Source organism: Argopecten irradians, chromosome 13 (genome assembly GCF_041381155.1).
Source record: "Argopecten irradians isolate NY chromosome 13, Ai_NY, whole genome shotgun sequence".
Taxonomy (NCBI): Eukaryota; Metazoa; Mollusca; class Bivalvia; order Pectinida; family Pectinidae; genus Argopecten; species Argopecten irradians.
Genome location: NC_091146.1, coordinates 13,580,974 through 13,590,466, shown reverse-complemented (window position 1 = coordinate 13,590,466; position 9,493 = coordinate 13,580,974).

Genomic DNA, 9,493 nt, shown 5'->3' with positions numbered 1-9,493 from the left:
TTTATTTTAGTTGATTATGTTTATACGTAACAGGCAGGGATATGTTGCAATATAGACTAGCCTCATATGGTGTTTTTGATAATCAGTTACAATAAATGTTACAAAATTATGGTGCTGATGCTATTTCTTCGTTCTCGAAATTTTCATTATCCGTTATATTTCTCATTATTTTCTTAAGTCCTGTAAATTATGGTTTTTTTTCTGTCTCTAAACCATTTGTTTGATAGCATAATAATACGGATTCGATAATGGACTTCAACGCATTTGTTCTGTTAAAGGTCTAAGTAATACGCTACGTAAATGTTATAACCATACATATGTAATTGTGATTTGTGTGTTTCATCTCTCCAATATTTATTTTCAGTATCCGTGATATCTAACTGTGCCATACCAAGGTGTCTCTGATACTTAATCCTTAGAACAGAATACAAATTGTAAAAAGCAACTTGCCTTTGCCGCAGCTAAATGTAGTGATTTCCATTTTGTGTGAAGATCATACTCAAAATGAGTGGGAAGATCAATGGACTTAATAGTGCATGACTTGTGGAAGATTTTAATTCGAAATGTGTGAACGTAACTGTCACGCGAAGGTCAATTGTTTTACCGTTCATATGTATTATTTCTTTTTAAATACATGAGCTGTTTCTTTATGCAATAAAAGGTGCAATTATTACTTGACCTGTTTTGTTGTTTGTATAAACTAACGAAACACTGTAAATGTGGAGCCATTTACGATGTGGACATTCTTGTTAACTTTGCTCTTATCTATTTCGCGTTATAACTGCAGAAGTGTATCAGTAAAATGAGTTGGAAATGCTACATGCCATAAGTCTAGGTTTACAGCAACACGTGTTTTTGAAATTTCCACCTCTTAGTACTTTCGGTACTTTAATTGTGTCATGGATGAATGACTAAAGAGGCTATTGATAAACAGTCGATATACCAGCGATTTATTTACTTATCTCACATGGCCGTGTTTTACTCGTTCCTGTGTGGCAGAAACTACACTTTCACCGCCTCATTAATCCATATGGGTATAGAATAAATATCTCAAATATTCGTGTTTATGCTGTCGGCTGGTCGAATTGTTGTTAAACCTCGTGCAATGCACACATGAAGCTAAAGATCAAATTGAATCATTAAACTTCTCAGATTCTTAAATGACTCGAACAAATCCATCCAAGCAGTTACCATCCCACATATGGAGGAAAAGATTAATAAAGAAGCAATTGAGCGTCTTGCGCTCGAGGTGTGTGGGTAGAAAGTGGAATCTTGTAGTGAGGGTAATAAAAGGGGATACGAAGGAAAAATCTCAAGACTCCTTGATGAAAATACGCGACTTCTTTAAAGTCCATCTCAAAATAAATAATGACGTCGTTAATCTCATGTTGTTCCAAGACGTTCATAGACTGTCCAATGGTCCCGAAAGCGAACGGAACATCATTATCAGATTCCTGTCACTTATGGACCGCGGCATCGTTCGGCTCCAAGCCCTGTCGGCTCTTGGATCAAAATCAGGGTTTTCTGTCGTTACAGACCCTCCCCTCCCTTGGCATAACTAAGATATGAACTACTTGGATTAAGAAAACAGATGAGTCCAGAAGAACGGTCAAAGCACAAACTAATATATCTAAAGGAATCACCATTTCTGAAGTTGATCAGGATAGGTGAACAGTGACAATGGAAACGGCGCACGGAAAATTATAGACAAGTTATAATGAAAACGCAATGTGGTTTTTTTTTCTCATCGAGGTGTGAAATCAACTTTTATCAGTTTAAAATTTGACCCTATTAGAAAAATGTAATGCATTCCATATCCCACATTAATTAATCGTAGATCAGGGCGCTGAAACTAATGAATATGCATGCAAAGTTTATGGGGTTAATGATAGTATGATTTAAACATAATAAAATAATTACATATGAATAAAGATTGGTTCCACAGTGCATACACACATGTAGGCTATATGTGCTCATTTAGAGTCCATTGATATGGACACGTTCCCATAGGTTCACTTGTTCTCAGTAATGAACCTATACTTGTATAAAAAGAACGTGTATTTGTTCGGTTATAAATATATGAACAAATCTATTGAAAAAGCATGCAAATGTCTGGTTCATATATAAAGAAGAATGTGGTATAATAGTCTATATGTCTTTGGAATTTGATATATTGAAATAACGTGAACATTTCTGGTTATTTTATGCTAGGTATAAAAAACATTGATATAGAACATGATGTAAATTTATGAATAATTGTAAAGCACAGACTAACCGATATGTATATATATATTAACATTTTCACTACAGTAACCTTACCAAGCGCAGTTGGCAGCCATACAGACTATCAACTTCAATCGCTTATTATGACGTCATTATCATTGTGACGACACAATTGTCGAGCCAGCAATCACGGAAAACAGCTGTTCAAATGGCTGTTCCATCCTTGGCGATAACAAATCGAATGGCTAAATCATTATAGATGCAAAATCCCTTCTTATTTCAACCTAAAATTGTTATCAAATGTAAACATAAGCACTGAACGTCTTTCAATGAATGCCAACTGAACAGAGGCAAAATCAACATGAAGCGCTAGCGCTCTTCATTGAATTTGCTTATTATTTATCAAGCTTTTTAAACATTATCTCAAGTAATAGAAATTTGACACTTGTTGCAGTTTATGGCCCCAACGACATAGTTTAATATATATTATAATTTTCTGTCAGATCAATTGCTTCTTCGTGAAAATACACCTTTTATTTTAGGAGTAACTGGAATGTACATATATCATATAGAGACACATGTATACAACGGACACTAAAAATACGTCAATAGGAATAATGAAAAAAATCGAGAGGGAATTGTCTCAATGATTAAAAAGCTTGATTTAGTAGATGTATGGAGGGAACATAATCCAGATAGAAAAGTATGTACATGGCACGGTCCCCACAAAAAACAAGCTAGGCTGGATTATTTTTAATTTCTTTAATTTACCAGATTAATTGACCAGCCTAAAGGAAGAGGAACATGGAAGTTCAATAATAGTCTACTAAATGATAATGAATATGCAAATCTTGTCAAAATTGTATTATGGATACCGTCGAACAATATGCTATTAAAGTCCCATTATGTTTTCGCAATATATTTTATTATTTTTTTTATGAATTCGTCAAATGATAACTCTTTGTCAGTCGAATGCTTCACTCCGAGAGTAAGGCCGCTTTTCGTTTATACGGCTTGACTGGTTGGACCTCTAGTTGTTCGTTTGTGAATTAAAGACATATTATATATATTATATGGTGATTTTATATATTTCAAACGAGCCTTGACAAAGTCCTCATAAGCTTGTATCAAAAACTGCAGGTCAGTGATGATTTATACTTGAAATAATATCTTGAACAAACGGCTGAACCGGTTTTTCCGAATATATGAAAAAGGCCAGTCTCGTTCCGACATTTTAACTCTGATCAAACTGAGGGCGAGTTCACGTGAAACTCTAAAGTTAACACGAGCGGTGCGTGTTTCAAGAAATCGGCGATGGTTTTAACTTGAGTAACATAGTCTGAACTTTGAACTCAATCCGTGTCTAACCCAGCTCAGACCAAGGGTTCGGAGAGTTTCTCTCAGAGTAGGCCAACGCGTTTTGTTCACGACTATCGATCTAGGGTCTATAAATAGGGTTTTACGTCACTCAGCTCAAACCGAGACTTTCACGTGAACTCGGCTTCAAAATACGAGGGTTCTGAAAACGACATTCACCTTCCTAAAAATCTATTTTTAGCATACTCCAGTAAGAACCCTGTGCGTTCGATTACCCGAGTAATAACTATGTCGACCCGCGAGTTGCCAGTCGAAGGCAGTCCTGGTGATCATCAGGGTACGTACAGGCACATACGCTATTTTCAGACATACACATTTACTTGTTCTATTTATATATTTTTAGTATGAATTTTTGTACACGAAACTGTACATATTTGAACAAAATTAAGTAAAGATAAATTCATAAGTATCATCGATGTTTAGTTTGCAGAGCATTCATAAAAACATAATGGGACTTTAATCCTATGGAAGTAAACATTAATAGTGTATCTTTATCAATAAGTGATAAACTATACATGTATTTGGAAATTTTGAAATTAATTTTTAGGGGGAAAACTATTGTCTACTCATCATTCAAGAAGCGTGAAAGGGATACATTAGAGAATGATCTAGTAAGGGATAAATTTGCTAGGGAAATTACAGCAAGAGGAAAATAGGAAATATGAGTTGAAATTGGTAAGAGAAAACAACGTTAAGGGCATTATACTGGGAGCAAAATCTAGATGGCAAATTGAACGTGAGAGTTTTTTGCAAATTAGAAAAAAAAGCACCATCATGAAAAGTTAATCTCAAAACTAACTATAGAGATAGGCGAGAAATTACAAACAGACAAGATATTTAGACCAGTAAAAGAAAAAAAAATTATCAATCACTATGTTCCAGTTCAGATTCAGTGATAATACTGTAAATGAAACATTTTTTGATGATGGAAATCCTTTCATAAATAAACTAACCAATGAACAAAAAAGTAGATTAGAGGGGAAAATGAATTACCAGGAATGTCTGAAATCACTAAAGATATTAATAACTTAATTATTTTGGTCTGATATCAACAGGTTTTTAATTAGTTATCTTAATCAAGATTATGACAAGGGGGTACTTTCTATAACACAACGACAAGGGCTGATTACATGTATAAAGAAGGTAAATCTATTTTTATGTCGATAACTTTACTGAATGTAGATTACAAAATAGTTTCTTCAGTTTTTTTTCTTCAAATATAATTAATAAGTCTTATATATTATCATTAGTGAAACAAAAAAGGGGTTCCTAAAAGATAGGTATATTGGCGAATGTACAAGGTTTATATACAGTGTACGACATTATAGAAAATACAGAGAAAGACAATATTCCAGGTTTATTATCGCTAATTGAGTTTGAAAAGGCCTTTGACTCTATAGAGTTCAATTTTATCTTTAAAAAGTAATTTTTATGGCTTTGGTCCATCTTTTAAAAAATGGATAAAAAAACTTCTATAATAATAATTTATGTTTTGTATTAAATATAAGTCATTGTTTCAATTTGTTAAATGTATGCCGTGGAGTAAGACATGGTGACACTATTAGTTCTTTTATTTTCACCACATGTGTTGATATATTACATGCAGTAATTAAAATGAATCCGAACATCAATGTTATAAAAATGAATAACTCAGAACACTCAATAAACCAATTTGTAAATGACACGTCTTTTATAATTACTTTATCTGATGATCCAAACTCCTTTAATCGTGTACGTGAACTTTTGAATGATTCTGGTAATATTTCTGGTCTTATAATAAATGTTGAAAAAACCACAAGCAGTTTAGAGTGGGGCAAAACGGGGTTGTGGTGGGAAAATCCTTCCAGAAAAAAATGAGTTGGAACCAATCAGGTAAATTCAAACTATTTGGAATTACTTATAACTTTCGGTCCGATTTTGTTTTGAAGATTTAAACAAAACATACGACTGTCAAAAACATTCTGCATGATTGGTCACTCAGCAACTTCACATATATAGGGAGGGTACTTTTATCGTAAGCATTACCCATTTTTATTCAAACTTTTAGTGTCTAACCAGACACCACAAAGGAAATTATAAGTGAATTACAAAAATGCAGATTAGAATTTTTATGGAGTGAAGAGACTGCTAAATTAAAGAGCATTGTTATGTATGCCGATTATCATGAAGGAGGTCTTCGAGTACCACATATTGTTTCTTTTTGTCATGCTTTAAAATGTGTTGTATCAAAAATACCTCATCATTTAATTTCTGGATATAGTTGAACCTTATGGTGGTGATAACATTTTTCAAAATGAAGAAGATAACGTCTTTTAAAATCTCGAAATCCCTAAATATTTACTGGAAAGAGATTCTGAACATTTGGGCAGAACTGTCTGGTGATGATCTCCCCATAACCCCTTTCAACGTTGCATCTCAGCAAATTTGGGTATAATCATTACATAAAAATTGATAATAATATAATATTATATAAACAATGGTGATAAAAGGGTTTATACGTTATTGGAGACCATGTTGCGAAAAATGAATTGTTATCATATGGCAACTTCAAAACAGAAAGGGTTCGTTTCGAATGAAGTTTTGCGGAGGGAGATTGTTAGACAATTCTGAAAGTTTCTTTGATGTGGTCACAGACCCTGTCACATGTAACCTTCACCCCATCACCGACGTTCAATCGAGAATTGAAAGCCACTCCCAGTTACAATTGCAAATCCATGGCCCCTTTTGATTGGTCAGTCACATTTTAAACTTGTGCAGCTGAACGTTTGATTGACATTGGATTTCATCAAGCTCACGTGCATATTGTAACATTTTAAAAATCAAAATCGCTTCCATGTACATTAATGTACCGTACAAGTACAATTCGATATACAATTCTGAATTACCAATACCTCGGCAAAGTTAACATACGATTATGCACATTCAAAAATCGAATTATGGATATATCACCAAGGATTTATAAGTGAGACTACGTCTTTGATATCACATATCTTAAGACTCGTTCATATGTGTAGAGCTGTATATGAAGGATAGGGATATTCTTGACAGGGATAACTGATGCTGCATTATGACATTATCCAAATACATATGATGGTATTGGCAATTTAATTACATGTATGTGTATGTGTTGCATGCATGTTACGTACAATGCACATTTATAACTGAGAACTTTAATAAGTCAACCATTCCTGGAATATCGATGACAGGACTTAACAACCTTTTTCAATGTAGAAAATACAGAAGTAAACATGCTTATGAGGAGAAAATACAAAGTAGTATTTAAGTGCATCTGATAGTACGTCATTTTTAAAAATAAAGAGTATATACGTGGCTCTGCTGTTGTCGGACACCTTCACCGACTCCAGGTAAACGACCAATCAGAATGCACGGGGAATGCTTTCAACCAAAACCACAAACAAACCGTTCAAACAAATAAGTATTAAGGTGACGATCAGCAGAACGATCGAAAGGAAGGCAGTGCGTTTCCGCCTTGGTGCAATTCATTGTAAAATAATACACCACTGACAATCAACAAAAGTTTAAGAAATACCAAAAAAGGTCAAGATTCCTGACAGGATATGTTACATGTAAACATTCCCAAAGAATCCTGGTCAGGATATCATTTAATTCCAAGATATATTACAGATGACACAACATTGCAAAATTTATGTCCATCTCAAGGTTCTTCACGGAGTAATAGGCACAAATACGAAATTAATGCAAATTAAAATGAGTTAGACGGAAAGGTGCATATTGTGTGAAGAGGAAAGATAAACTTTAATACGTTTGTTTTGGGAATGTTGTCATTTACATTTATTTTTGTCATCTTTTTATACATTTTCAGAACAAAATGTCACTAAGCACTGCCTATGACCCCTGTTAATATGTTTCTATGAATCTGGGATAACTACAAATACAAAGACGTGATCAGTTTTTAATTTCTTGTGATAAAATATTATGTATACTTGTGTAAATTTGAGAATGAAATCCCTACAGTTAGGGACTGTTAAACACATCTCCACGACAAATGTCTTTTATTATAGAAATATAGAAATGTATCGGTTACACACTTATTCAAATAGGGACAAATTACTATTAATCAAAAATGGAATTTCATTGACGGACTGAAAGAATAATTATTTAAGTAATGGATTTGACATTTAAGTATGCTGTCATATTTGACAAGGCAACGCCTTTAAGTTGTTCTACGGGGTTTGTCTTATTGAACTTCAATAATAAAGTGTGCGAGGGATGTTCCAAAATTAATGTTACTTGCGCAATATCTCGTGGAAATCGTGCTAAATGGGCTTAAAACTACCTCGTGGCGATAGCGTGATATCTGAAGCGTGATATAGGTAAATATCTCGCTCACAATTACACTGACCTTGGTGCTGTGTACATTATTTTGTAGCGCACTCGTTACACTCTATACAAATATGGTTGGCAAGAGAGTTGAAAACGTAATTGAAATTAGGTCCTATATCAAAGGTATGTCTCTACTTGGCTTAAAGCCGGTGGTTATTCATCGTGAGGTGTGTGATATATAAGGGAAGGGTCAAATGTCATATATGACTATTTGTAGGTGGGTTGCTCGATTTAAGTCAGGATACCAGAAGCTTAAAGATGCTGCCCACACAGGTCGCCCTTCAACAACAACAAAGCATAACATTGAACTAATTCGGCAAATCCTTGAAAAAGATGCAAGCTACACTGTCCGGCAATAAGCTAAAATGACAGACTTGTCTTTAGCACGTATTCATTTCATTTTAAAGAAACATCTTAAGCTGGGCAAGATCAATGCCAGGTGGATACCCCATTTACTAACTGACAACCAAAAGAGGACCCGGGTTGACAAGGCCAATTCCTTATTGAAGAAATACCAAAAATACAGCAAAAAGGCTTTTGATAATTTGGTCACAGGTGATGAAACATGGGTGTATTTTTTCGAACACGTTTACATGCAGTTGCGCTCTTCTGACGAATTGCCGTAAAATGATATTACAACTGTTTTAGTGTTTGACACTCATTTTTTCATATTTATCGACTGTGGTTCCTTAACGTTTATCATATTTCATTAACAGCTAATTATATTCATCAAGACAGATCAATGATGAAGAAAAAGATGATCAAGAGTGTAAATAGTGAAATGCATACATTCCGGTGTCACGTAGATTTTCATAACATCGTTTAGATATCGTCCGATATCCGGTCGGGAATCGAGTGGCAATCACACCGGTACAACTATCGTTCATTATCCATGAGATATCCGTGCGACATTCGTACGATGTCCGGAAAATGGGCCAGTTATCGCCCGAACATCTTATTTATGATTATCGGGCGAATAATGATCATTTCGTACCCGGCCGAAAGTATAGTAGGCCAGGTACGTTCATTCGTCCTAGAATGTAATCCGAGAGCCAATGGATATCACGTTAAGTCAATTACTTCGGTAAAATACTGTTGGAACAACTGTGTATTATGTTTAAAGAGTTATCTGATAACCATTGTTTCTAGGTACGAGAAATACTTAAAAAATTACAGAGCGGGAAGAGACGTCTGTTTTATCTATATGTTAATTTTGAAAACGACGACTACATCCTTATAAGTCCTAGACAAGCACCGTCCAGTAGTAACTAGCTTGCATTGTAACCTATCGAGAGAAAGCATTCTAGCCTTATTAATTAAGATTTTACAGTTTGAAAGTCTTTCGTTTTGATATGTGTTTTATGCCTATCACCTGGGATAGCGCTATCATGTTTACTCGCCATCAAAAAACCGCTGACACTGGTTCTATACGTTGTAACAACTACGAGTAAAACTTAATCACTCGTATAATTGAGGTTTAACGAAGGTTTCTTAAAGGTTAGATTATATGGTATGCCCATAGGACAGG